We start from the raw sequence: 13,621 nt of genomic DNA on the forward strand, positions 1-13,621 counted from the left end.
AAGGTTTTGCGAGAAGAATGTTGTAACTGTCTGCTGCTGTCTCGCTCGGAGCAGCTCCCTAGTTTGCAACGCGTGACGTATTTGCCCTGGAAGCTGAACTCCTCGCTATTAACTTGGCTATTAACCCGAATGGGCAACGGGACTGCAAAGCGGCCTCATGACTATAAGCGGAGGTGGACCAGAGACGAAGCCAGCGTGCTGTAACGAGCCCTCACTAATGTTCCCACGAGGCAACTGCAACCCTGGCCCTACTTAACATATGTTCGATGATGTGAGCAATAAATTTCCTCCTAGCAAGCGTCACCAAAACATGCTTTTTGTAGCTCAAAAATGGACATCACGTTCGCAGTTTCCGATCGCGCTGGAAAAGGGTGGCCTCAAAAAAATTCTCGTGACACAAATCGGTCGACCCTTTTGCCTGCCTTTTCATGTGTCTTACGAATTTTCTCGCTATCACTTCCGCGTTCTCTCTCTCTGTCTCCCTTGCTCGATCGGTCAAGCAGGCGTAGGGCCTGAGAGTAAATTATACGCGATAACCCATTTATCATAGACCACTGCTGGCTGTCGCTGTGCGCGCCTACTGCGCGCTCGGTTTTCTAACCCAACTTCGTTGCCAGCCGTTGCGAAGGAACGCTCGAGGCGATGATGGGCTTTGTTCTATTCATTATGATTATTATTTATTTGCAATTGTCCGTGAGATATGTACACCTAGGAGGGGGAAGGATAGAGATAGAGAGACGAAACCCTTTGGAGAGAATCGTGTCGTTCGGTACCGTTAGGCCTCAGGAGTCCGCCGTCGATTGGGCAGCTGGGTTGCAGCACATTAGACACACAATCGCGATCATGGGATCTTGCGGGCTTTCGAAAGATCTTGTCTTGACGGTTGCTCGCGCGCCCGGCTTGGCTTAAGCCTAGACACGAAGAGGGAACGGAGCGGAAATCGTTCGCTTGGTTGGTTAATCGATCATGGGAGTTTGGCAGAAACCTCATTGCAGACGCATCTTCATACACGTACGTGCACTTCGCGAGAGTCCATATCATACACACGGGCGGCGTGGACGACGATGAGGACGACCGGGCGTATGTTGAACAAAGTGTTAACAAGCCCATTTTTACTCCCGCCCAGACAGAGTGAAGAAGAACCGGCTTTGGCGTGAATCGAGGCGAATCTTTTCTGCTGTTACTGTTGTTGTGTTGTACAAAATTGTGCTACGATTCAGGCTGCCAAACACCTTCGGGACGCCGCAAAAGGTAGGTCGGAACATACACGCTCATTGAGTGCAGATCGGCGATAGAACTGTGGGATAATAAAATAAACAGGATTGTTGCTATGCTACCGTACCGTTGAGCGAAATCAGCTTTTCGAATTTCTTCGGTTATGCAAACTGTCATAAATCGGTGGTCATTGAATGTCACAAAACCCATAAATGTTGAAAATTCCAGGAATGCGAAAAAACTGACATTTGAAATATCTTCGAAGATGTCTACAATTAAAACGTTAAGAACATTTTTACTAAAATTTTCAGCAAAAATATTACCAAACTAGTCATCGACAATGGGAAATGACAACAAATTTGACAGTAAAAATGTGTTCAAAGATGTCATCAGAAATGTGAATGATGTCTAGTCAACAAAAAGACAGTTTTGATCAAAAATGTCAATGAATCTATCAACGAAATCTCAAAGCTACAAAGTTCTCTGTATAATTGTTGAGTGATTTTTGTGTTGTTTATGTATCAAGTTTGAATATTTTTTCGTTATATTTTCGCGTTATTTTTGTGTTGGTTTTATGACACTATGGCGTACTATTTTGTGTCAATTTCGTATGGAGAAAAACCCAAAAACAAGATGTCTATATCATTAGACTTGTATCACATTCGTTTTTTTTACGTTTCTCTAGTGTCATCTCCGAATAGCAACCAGTTGGTAATACCAAGACCAGCATTCAAGCTAGCAAGACGTACTTTGCAATAGGTTATGGGCCCAGCAGTCATAACCGGAAGATTTTTACACGAATAAGATTCTTGAAGCTGTGAGAACGAGAAGGATTGGGTGACACTGGAACCGTTGCGCCGATATCAAAAGTGTCACTCTATCGATCGAGAAGCTGAAATGTCCTGAAAATTACATATCGTCAGCGTTCACCGAAAGCGAAGAAAACGTTGATTCTGGAGGGTTCTCAGAGCGTTGTAATACTGAAGAAAGGAAAATCCGTGGAACACGCTTATACAACCGCAGGTAAATTACGGGATAACAATGAATTTTTCTTTAAACATGAATTAGAGCACTCTTTCCCTTCTTTTCTCTATCTCTCTTTTTTAGTGTTTCTTTTATGTTTCATCGATTCCGTGCAATCTTTCTATATTTTTCCGCTTTTCAACTGCTTTAATTATTTTTTCTTACTCTTTTTCCTTTTTCTCCCTTGCTTTTATGTCTTTCTCTCTCCAGTTTCTCTTTCTCTCTATATTCTACTCCCTCTGTCTCCTTTTCTTTTTAATAATTTCATGCTTCTAGTTTGCAACTCTTCCTTCCAATTCTGGAATTTTGAAAAGTTTCTATAGAAGAATTACCGTATATTGGTGTTATCAGTTTCAGACTTTTAATTTCAATTTTATTCTTAATTCTTTCTTTCTATCTCTCTCTATCTCTCTTTCTCTCTCTCTCTCTCCATCTCTCTCTCGACATCTATCTCTTTCTCTCTCTTCCACCCTTCTTCTCTCTCTTCCTCTTTTTCTCTCTCTCTTCTTCTCTTTATCTCCATTCTCTTTTTTTTTCATTCTCTCTCTCTGCATTCTCCCTTTTTCCATTCACTTTCTTTCCGTTCTCATTCTTTCCATTCACTCTCTCTCTCCATTCTCTTTTGCTTCATTCTAGAATTTTTCTTTTCATTTTGTCTCTCTTTTGAATCTCTCTCTCCTTTTATTCTCTTCTTATCTTCCCTTTTTCCTATTTTCTGTCTTTATATTCCGTTTTTTGTTTTGTTTCTTTTTTCTTATTTATCTTTTTATTTCCTCTCTCATCTTATTCATATTTATTTAGCATTTCTCTGTTTCCCGTTTTTTTCTCGAATGCTTTTCTTTTTTCCTGCTCTTTCTTTCCTTTTTTTCTCTTCTCCTCAGTTTTCAACTTCAAACATGTTTTTAGGAATTTTAAGCTAAGTTAGCTAAGCCGTGCCCTTCTGGTCTCGAGGTACGACGCTGGCCTAACAAGCCAGTCGTCGTGAGTTCGAGTCTCGGCTCGGGAGAAACTGTTAGTGTCAGTAGGATCGTAGCGCTAGCCCCGCAATTGGCTGCGAAGTCTGTGTATAGTAAAACAGAAGGTCAAGTTCTGAATCGGAATGTAGCACCAAGGCTTTGCTTGGCTTTGCTTTTGAACTAAGTTTGGGGTATGTTTAGGGAACAACCATGAATGACGCAAATTTTCTATAGCTTTTTTCAAATACAACCCTGGACTATTTCAAGCGAAATGTGGAATTTATTTCCGTCACTTCTGGCTTCAATTCAAGAGCAGGGGGCTGTCTATGTTGTTTTTGTATTTTACTCTCTCTTTTATCTTTTTGTCTTCTTTACTATTTCATTTGTTTCACTATCTCAGTTTTTCTCTTTTTCTTATTTCCTCTCTGTATTCAAAAAAGTGACGATCAACTCATACACGGTCCAGGAGAGGTGATGGTCAAGCTCTCCACATAGCAATAAATTTTTATTGTTTGATGGAATCAATAGAACGGACATTCCACTCACTCCACTCATAACACTCCATTCAAACTAACAAGACGTAATTTGCAATAGGTTATGGGCCCAGCAATCATAACCAAGAGATTTTTTCACAAAGACGATTTTGAAGCAGTGGTTAGGAACACACACTGGTACGGTGATCAAGTATTAAAGGTTCGGATTCAAGAACCGTTGAAGGAAGGAGAAGTCGGGGATTATGACATTGACCTGAGGGCGCTGTTCACGATCTGTCACGTATTTGAGTACACCTCGTTCTATTTTCTGTCATAGCATGTCAAACATTTGAGCATGTTTTGAAAGAGTGAAGTGTTTACTGTTTATTCGGAATAAATACAGTCAGTGTTTCAGTTCCGCTCTCGAAAAAATTGCAATGGATTCAAATAGAGAACAAACAAGGGTCTTGCAACTGCGAGGACTGACTAACATCAAGATCAGGAGAAGGCTGTCACATTTGAAATTAGGTAGATTATTTGTCTAAAAAATCCAGCGTTTCAAGGATACAGGCACGGTTGTTCGCAAGAAGAAACTCGATAAAAACGGAGTGTTCGGACTCCAGCTGTCATCAAAGCAGCGAAGGCACGTTTCCGGTGAAATCCAGCCGTTCGGCAAGAAAAATGGCGTGTGAAATGAACATGAGCCACACTTCCATGAAAAATGCTATCAAAAGGAACCTTGGATATTTATCTTTAAGAGGCAGAAAATTCACGGATTAACTCGTTAAAATATTGCCGACAGGGTTGCCAGATCTCGGTTGCTGCTGAAGACGCACGCAGGTCACAACATTATTTGATCGGACGAAAAGTTGTTTACTCTGGAGGCAACTTTGAACAAGCAAAATGAACGTGTTTATTGAGCATGTCTTCGTGATACACCAGCAGATAAAAAAGCAGTCTAACGATATCAAAATGCGTCAGCTGTGATGGTTTGGGGAGGTATATCTCTCTCTTTCTCTCTCTCTCTCTCTCTCTCTCTCTCTCTCTCTCTCTCTCTCTATCTCACTCTCTTTCTCATTTTTTCTCTCTCTCTCTCTTTCTATTTCTCTCTCTTTCTCTCTCTCATTTCTCTTCTCTCTCTCTTTCTCTCTCCATTCTCTCTCCCTCTCTCATTTCCTCTCTCTCTTTTTCTCTCTCTCTTTCTCTCTCTGTTTTTCTGTTTTTTGCTCCGTTCTCTCTGTATCTCATTATTTTCTATTTTGCATTTTTCTGTCTCCCTGTTTATTCTCGACAGCTTTTCCTTTTTCTGCTTTTTCTATTCCTTTCTTTTCCTTTTCTCAGTTTTCAACTTCGGATTTGTTTTTTTTTTTGTTTTTTCCAGCCCCCGTTTTTAACAGTCAATTTTAATGTTCAATAACGTTTTATTTCAAAAATTTCGCGCTAAGTTTGGGGTATATTCGGTAGCAAGCAAACAAGAGCATTTTGAACCATTTCTAGCGAAATTTATAAAACAATTCCGCTATTTCTAGTAGCAATTCAGGAGATGAGTCCAATTTATTTTGTCCTTTTTTTTGCTTTTTCTGCATTCCTTTTATCTCTTTTTCTCCCTTCTTTTCTTACTTCCTCCAATCTCCTAATATCTCTCTCTTTCCCATTTCCTCTCTCTGCTTTAAAATGACAAAAAAATATGCTTTCTATAGTATGTTGTAACCCGTTTCTCCTCTTTCCTGTATTACCTTCACATAGCAACCCAGGGTGGCGAAAAAGTTTTCAAATCAAATACCCTGATTTTCCCTGAAATATAACATTAATAATATTTTGCAGCATTCGGCACAAAAAAAAGCAAATTAGATTAACGCAACTCTGAAATCCAAGTGAAAAAAGTATTCAATCGGATATGAACACGAATTAGGGGAGCTGCGTAGTCGCACGGATACAGAGTTCGCTTTGTCAAGCGGATGGTCGTGGGTTCGAATCTTAGTAGAATCAGGCCATTCGATGACAAAAAAGGACTTCAAGCATGGGTTTATTCTCAGGCTCCCCACCAGTTAACCTTCCTTTACGCTGAAATCTTTCATACCTTTGCGTGACTTCCTCTTAACAAAAATAAGTCCCTCTTATCAATAAAACCAGAAGGACGCACAACGAAACTTCTCCAGGGAATTATAATTGGCGATATTTGGCAGGAGGAACGAGGCTCGGTATAGAAGAACAGTAAGCGTGTAAAAAGGAAGAGTAGCACATTTACACACAAGCACTGATTAAAAAAATAATAATAAGCAATGCCACTTTTCAATAGCGGTATTGCTAATAATAGAAGTGCGGGATACAGCAGACATCCGGGCATATCTCAAAATAGATCAACGATTCTGGTTGCAGTGAGGAAGTCGATACAGGAAAAAAAAAACGAATTAGCCTGTCATTCAAAAAAATCAGTTCTTGCGCTAGAAAGTCGTTTAAAACAGAAACGCGCCTTGGTTGAAAATTTTTCCCTGAATATTTTTTCCCCTGATATTCCTTGATTTTCCAGGTTTTTCCAGGTCTTCGCCACCCTGCCAACCAATTTGTAATGTTTTAAGGAATCAGCAGAACGGTCATTCCACTCACCCCACTCCTAATACTCCATTCAAACTAACAAGACGTACTTGGCAATAGGTTATGGGCCCAGTAATCATAAACAGGGGATTGTTTCACGAAGAAGACACTTGAAGCAGTGCTGGCCATCAAGGAACGGAACACACTCTAATGCGGTGATATCTGAATCAAGAGCTAAAGGTTCGGAAGTCGGGAACTAGGACATTGACCTGAACGCGCTGTCCACGATCGGTCTGAGCCTGTGAGAAGATAAATTACAGCTTGGTAGTGATCGGTGCGAAAAGTGTGTAAGAATCCTGAACCATGCTCAAGACCGGTTTTCATGATGACGTATTTACGATTACGATTCTACGCGATTACGATTTTCGCGATTGAGCTTATCGCAAGTCAAGTTTCCAGTGACTAACGAGTGACTTGCTTCACCACTTTTGATGTGATTGCCAAATAACTATGCGCCGGCGCTAATGGGCTTGGAAGCGTCAGGATAGACTTTGAAGGCGGATGCAATATGTGTGTAGAGATAGGCAGTGAACTACGGTTTAGTGAGCTAAGAGCAAGAGAGAGTTGTGTCGAGAGAGAGAGAGAGAGTTACTTGAAGCTGTCATAATTATTTAGGAAATAGGGGTCAGTAGCTGGAGTGTAACGGCAAGAGATTGATTGCAAAATATAGAGCTCTCATATAGGAGTATTCAACTAGTTTTTGAGTTACAGTGAACAGAAGTCATTACCGGGAAACGTATCTAGGAAGGTAAGATTCAACAATGTGCAGCTTTGGCGTTAAACAACAAAGTTCCAAGATGAGCGAAAATCTATTAAATCTATTAAAAGTTTTCGGTGGTCATTTTGAGAATTTTGCCAAAAAGATTTTGAGCCCTTCGGGTTCATCACAGAGAACAGACGATCATCTTATTTTTGAAGGATGTGTAAAAACTTGCAACCATCATTTAACCGATCTCTACAAAAATACTAAATTCGATCACTGTGTCACATGACAGGGATGGCTATTAGGAATTGCTGAAACAAAGTAGGTTACCTGTTGTGGAACAATTTTAAGGATTTTTCACAATTTCGTGGTTCTTGGTGTACGGAAACGCTTTCGGTTAAATATCGAATAAGCAGGCGTCGTCTAATGGTAACGGGTTTATTAACTTTTTCGTTACTAATATGCTTTGCGAAGCTTCTTAACAGCAAACTTGGATGGATGTTCGCTTTGAAATGACAGTTGCGTTAAAACTGTACAGTAAATTAAATTCGCAGCAAAGGTTTCACGAAAGTATTCGCTGCGGACAACTGTAAGGTAGACAGAGGACGAAGAAGGTTTTGGTCACGAGACGGCCGATTTGATACCAATTTGTCGAAGAAGTTCTGAGCGGAAACAATGATTGTAGTCCTTGGATAGTAAGACACCAGAAGTAATTTTTTGGAATTATTCGGGTCGGGCTCGGATTTCAACCGGAAAAAATCGGGTACGGGTTTGAAAAAAGCCAAACCCGATCATCTCTAATGAATAGCTCCTTACTGTACTGCAGGACAACTTCCAGGGAACCAGTAGGCGTTGAAAAAAGTGACAGTCAGTGTTGAGATGGTAGGCAAACCATCGCTTAGTGATTACATTGAAGTGTTCGGAATTTGAATCACAGCCGAGTTCTGAATTCTTGTTAATTCCATAAACAAAATATGTTTGAATCTATAGAAATAGCACTTAATTGCAACAAAAAGAAAATAACCAACATGTACCTTAGAGATTGACGAGAAAATTCATTTTTCGTTGGTATTTTAGTGCAAGAAGTTACATCATAGCTTAAGTGTTCCAAATTTGATATGTAGAAAAGAAACCAAAATTGAAAAATACACTAGAGGAGTTCCTGAAGTCCCTAGAAAAGCCAATCATTCTTATGAGAGACGTAAACGAGCACCACCAAGACTGGGGAACACATCCGTCGATGAGGAATTGAGGTGCGTGAAGCTGCTGAGAACTTAACAGGGAACAAATTGAACTTGGAGCACTTGATCTCTCAAAGGCATATAACCGAGCATGGACATCAGGTATACTATGCGAATCTTGAGCTTCATCCAAGGCTTTTTGCAAGATCGAACGTTCCAAGTTATTTTATGAAACCATCGATCAGACACCTACCAGAAACAAACAGAAGTCTCACAGAGATCCGTTTTCGTCGATACCCTTTTTCTGATTAGGAAGAATCGGGTATTTAAGAATATACCAGGTGGCATCCGGATATTCGTGTACGCGGATTACATTGTTATCATAGTGGTTGGAGCAACGGTAAAAGCCATGCGGAGAAAGCGTGGTAAAATGGGCAACGGACGCTGGTTTTGCGTTGTCCGTCCCAAAAAGCGCTATCATCATCACCAGACTGACGTACGGCCGTTAAAATAGATGTGCTCATTCAAAAGTTATCTCCAGTATACTAGAAAGCAATCCGGATCGCGCCTGGTTTACTTCCCTCAGCCCCAGGATTAGCAGCGTGTACGGATGAAGGTGTACTCCCGTTCGGGTACTTCCTAACAAGAGCCATCTTCCACCGGATTATCGCGTTTCTTGAAAAAAAAAAAAAAAAGAAACCGCACCGAATCGAACAAACCTAATTGAGGCCAACCGTCTCCTCATCGATTTTTTGAAACAACTTTGGGACAGTTTTTATATATTTCAAATATTATTCTTTCCTTTATTTGACATTTTTGAAACGTTTGCAGGAACTTATTTGACCTTATTTGATATTTTTTGGAAGATTAAGCGCGTAATAGTTTACTCTCACAGAGAGCAGTTTACCAGAATTTACCAGCCGGGTGTCGACGGTCGAAAGGGCTGAGAGCAGGCAACAAAAACGAAACGACGCAGCTCATGGTCAAACCAGACACTATGAGAGACTATAATGCAAAGGCGATTCCGCCATAATTTTAATGTGGGAGTGAAAACCACGAAGCGACAAAATAAACAGCACCAGAGATATATTGGGATGAAAAGACTAAACTAGTTACTGTATCGACAAAAGAGAAAAAGATAACTTGGCAAAGCTTGGGTAGTAAGTAATATTCTAAAGTAACCTAATATGAAAAGGAGGAATATGATCCATACCTAAAGGCTAGCATAACAGGCCGATGTAAGAAGAATCACATCATGTTGATGAAGGGGTGGATGTAACGGTAACCCCGTACTATGCGTAGCCGTCTGATGTATTTTGAACTTAAAAAAGAACTGGTCGAAGAACGATTCGAAGAACGCCAATGAAAAGAGATGGAAAAATTAAGTGATTCTTCATGATGTACTCGGTACTCAGATTCAGAGATAGGTAAAGCGTGAAAATTCCACTTTTAAGTTGTGGAACTAAGTGAAACTTTTGTTTTAATAGAACGAGAGGGGCCACGAAAACCTTGAAAGTAGGCTTGTAGATGGTCATGGTAGATCACCTTTTCATTGCGATAATCGTTTTCTTTTGCTTCTGACTGCGGAAAGGCTCGCTGTGTAAACAGAGAATTACGCACGCTGTGTGCGAAGATTTCGGAAATGGTTTATATCATTGATCTTGTAATAATATTTTTCAACAGAAATAGAATAAAGTAGATAGAATAAACCAGAGTAACATCGCCAAACGACTGACAGTGTGCTGACTCTGCTTGGAAGCGAGATACGTTGTTAAATCGGGAAAAGAATTCGCCCTCGCCGGTTCTTGTATAAGTAGAACTTAAGTCAATTGTAAATAATAAAATCAACGTGTACTACCAAGTACAGGATTATTGCTAAAATATTTTGTTTAGATAACTTTTGGACATTATTGAGATATTTTTACAGAGTTTTGAAACAATTTTGGAACACTTTTTCAAACGTTTTCCGGACACTCTAGGGACATTTAAAAGATATATTTGTCACGAAAAAGTTTCGAGACATTTTAAGAGGAAATTAATCATTTTTATTTGGGATAAATTCTGGATAGTTTTTCACTATTTGAGATTATTTATGGACATTTTGAGGACATTAAAAATAAAGCATTTTTTAGCATATTTTGGGAACCCTCTTAGGACTCCCTCTTTATTGCAAAGTCACGCAATTTTTGTAAAAAATCTCTTTTTTCTTTTTCTTACAATTCATAAACGTAAAATGTCCGAAAAATACTGATAGATGATTTTCGAAGAAAATAAACCAAGGAATCCAGAGAAAAATATAAGTTTTGACCGGAAGTGTTGCCAGATAAATTATTTTTGTATTTGAAAACTAAATTTACATTTTTCGCAAATGCAGCCATTTTTATTTTAAATTTGATAATTTAATCGTGTTCCTTGGAAAATTGCACATAAGAATCTCGAGATATATTAATTTATTTTTAATTTTATTTTATAATTTATACATGAAAGACACGCTGCACCGCACACACGAAACACGAAAGTTCTACCAAAAACACAACGGATCCCGCAGAGGCTTTGTCCCACGAGTCGAAATGTGTAGGGATAAGAATGGAGACATTTTGACGGATGATCGTGAGGTGATCGAAAGGTGGAAGCAGCACTACGATGAACACCTGAATGGCGTGCAAGCAGGAGACCACAACAGGAGCAAAGAAGACGTGGTCGGTGCAACGAACGACGAAGATGTGCCACCCCCAACAATAAGCGAAGTTAAGGATGCGATCGGGCAGCTCAAGAACAACAAAGCGGCCGGAAAAGACGGCATCGGAGCTGAGCTTATTAAGATGGGCCCCGACAAACTGGCTAGCTCGCTGCATCGGCTGATCGTCGAGATCTGGGAAACAGAACAGCTACCGGAGAAGTGGAAAGAAGGGTTTATCTGCCCCATATACAAAAATCACAGAAGGGTTGTGTGCAAAGCCACGACCGCAAGGTTGAAGTGGAATACTTTTACAAGAAAGATAACCCGGCTGCTTGCGTGTTAGTCATTTTGAAATCGGATTTGTTTCGTATGTACCGCTTGTCTAGCACAGTATCAACAAACCGTAATAAACATCACACTGCTGTGCATTTGCAGCAGCATCAAACCTCAGTTGCAGTTTATTAATAACCATTCATTATGCTCTTCCAAAAACATTTAGTAGCCTTGAAAAAGGCCGATTGTTGCAATTGCAATCTTCATTCAATTACTGCATAAATGCTTCATGGTCACATATACCCGCTGCAGCTGCTACGCTATTCGTAGCCATGCCACAGTTGTGGCCGCTATACGCTGCCATTGGTAACGCTGCCCCTGCATCAGCTGGCCCAGCTGTTATCGATGCTGAGATCCGCGGCAACTGGTGCGCTATCCATTGCTACGCTACAGCTGTGGCCGCTATCCACTATTGCTGGTTTCCTCTGCACTGCTACTGCTGCTGCTAAATGGATGACTGCTGTTGTTGTTGGAACAGGCTCTTATATAGGCCAAATAGCATATTTTCAATTGCAAGGTATATGATTCTGTCGACCGTGCTTGGGAAGCAATCATATAACGACCAACCAGAGCTCGAATTTTTCGTTTTGACTAGGCTTGACTATTTTCAATAGTACAATAGTGTGAATAATAAAATTACAATTATCTTCATTTGGGAAGAATCTTAGAAGATTTTCCAAACTATTGCTAAAAGAACGAAGGAAATCCATCGAATGCTAACCGATTTATTAGCATTTGAAATTGAACATATTTTTCACTTTTTTCGGTTTTAGATTTTCATTTCACATCCCTATGTAGCCGGACTTCCTGAGAGAAGTATTCTACTTCAAAAGGGCGACAAACTAGACTGCGAGAACTATCGAGCAATCACAGTCCTGAATGCCGCCTACAAAGTGTTTTCCCAGGTCATCTTCCAACGCCTGTCACCATTAGCCAGCAGGTTTGTAGGAAGCTATCAGGCTTTATGGAAGGACGGTCTACGACTGACCACACCATCTTTTCGTCGATTTTAAAGCCGCATACGATTCAATAAACCGACAAGAGCTATGGAAAATTCTAGACGAAAACGGCTTCCCGGCAGAGTAGGCAGTGTGACTTTGCCCTCGTATCCAAGTGAGTTTTAAAACTTGCTTGCACATTTATTTTCGGTTTGCACGTAAACCCTACTAACAGTGCATTACACTTGAGTTGGACTTGAGTTTTAATCCTGCATAACAACAATTGCATAAAAATCGAAATGCGATGAAATTCGCGCCGCGTCTGCTGCAACAGTTTGTTGCATTGTCCTTTGAAAGCATAAATTCGATCTAAAAACAAAACTCATCGCGTTACATCATCGCCTGCATCGCTGGATACATCGTGCACTGCATGCATTGCACGTATTTAAACTCAATCGATCAGAGTGTGCGGTGCAAAAAAACTCAAACTATCGAGAGGAAGCAGATTCAAGTTGGATTCAAATCTGGAAAAGTGATACTCAGTTCAACTTTGCACGAGTTCATGCCATCACTGCTCCCCGGGGAAGCTGACAAGACTGATTAAGGCTACGATGGAGGATGTGAAGTGTTGTGTGAGAATTTCGGGTGGAACGTCGGACCCATTCGAGTCTCACAGGGGGCTCCGACAAGGTGATGGTCTCTCCTGCTTATTGTTTAACGTCGCGCTAGAGGGTGTTATGAGACGAGCGGGGTTTGACTTGCGGGGCACGATTTTCAACAGATCAGGTCAATTTATTTGCTTTGCGGATGACGTGGATATTGTCGGCAGAAAATTTGAGACGGTGGCAGACCAGTATACCCGACTGAAACGTGAAGCAGATAGGATCGGACTGAAGATTAATACGTCAAAAACTAAGTATATGTTTGCAGGTGGGTCCGAGCACGACAGGGCACGCCTAGGCAATACGGTAACAATCGACGGGGATGAGTTCGAGGTGGTCGACGAGTTTGTGTACCTCGGCTCTCTGGTAACTGAGAATAACGATACCAGCCGGGAGATAAGGAGACGTACTATCAGTGGAAGTTGTGCGCAAAATCTGAGTCTTCGAACCAAGTGTATCCTGTACAAAACGCTAATAAGACCGGTCGTTCTCTACGGGCATGAGATGTGGACAATGCTCGAGGAGGACTTGCAAGCACTCGGAGTTTTTGAACGTCGGGTGCTAAGAACCATCTTTGGCGGTGTGCAGGAGAACGGAGTGTGGAGGCGTAGGATGAACCACGAGCTTGCGCGCCTCTTCGTGCCCGCGGAACTGGAGGCAGGCAGCCATGGACCGAGTGAATTGGCGGAACCATGTTATGCAGGCCATGTCTTAGGACGTACGGCCATCTAAGTAAGTAAGTAAGACGTAAGACACGAGAAAAATGGTGATAGGTGAATTTTGAAGAAAATAAACCAAGGAATCCAGAAAAAATATTGTTTTTGGCCAGAAGTGTTGCCAGATAGATTATTTTTGTATTTTA

General features: G+C 40.8%; 1 protein-coding gene across 5 annotated transcripts in view; it reads right to left on the reverse strand.

Annotated features, from left to right (window-relative positions):
* LOC129724466 (cadherin-86C) overlaps nt 1–13,621 on the reverse strand; it is a 440,382-nt gene that overhangs the window by 52,318 nt on the left and 374,443 nt on the right. The gene's annotated exons all lie outside the window — the stretch shown is intronic.

The sequence above is a fragment of the Wyeomyia smithii genome, chromosome 1, assembly GCF_029784165.1.
Source record: "Wyeomyia smithii strain HCP4-BCI-WySm-NY-G18 chromosome 1, ASM2978416v1, whole genome shotgun sequence".
In the NCBI taxonomy this organism is placed as follows: Eukaryota; Metazoa; Arthropoda; class Insecta; order Diptera; family Culicidae; genus Wyeomyia; species Wyeomyia smithii.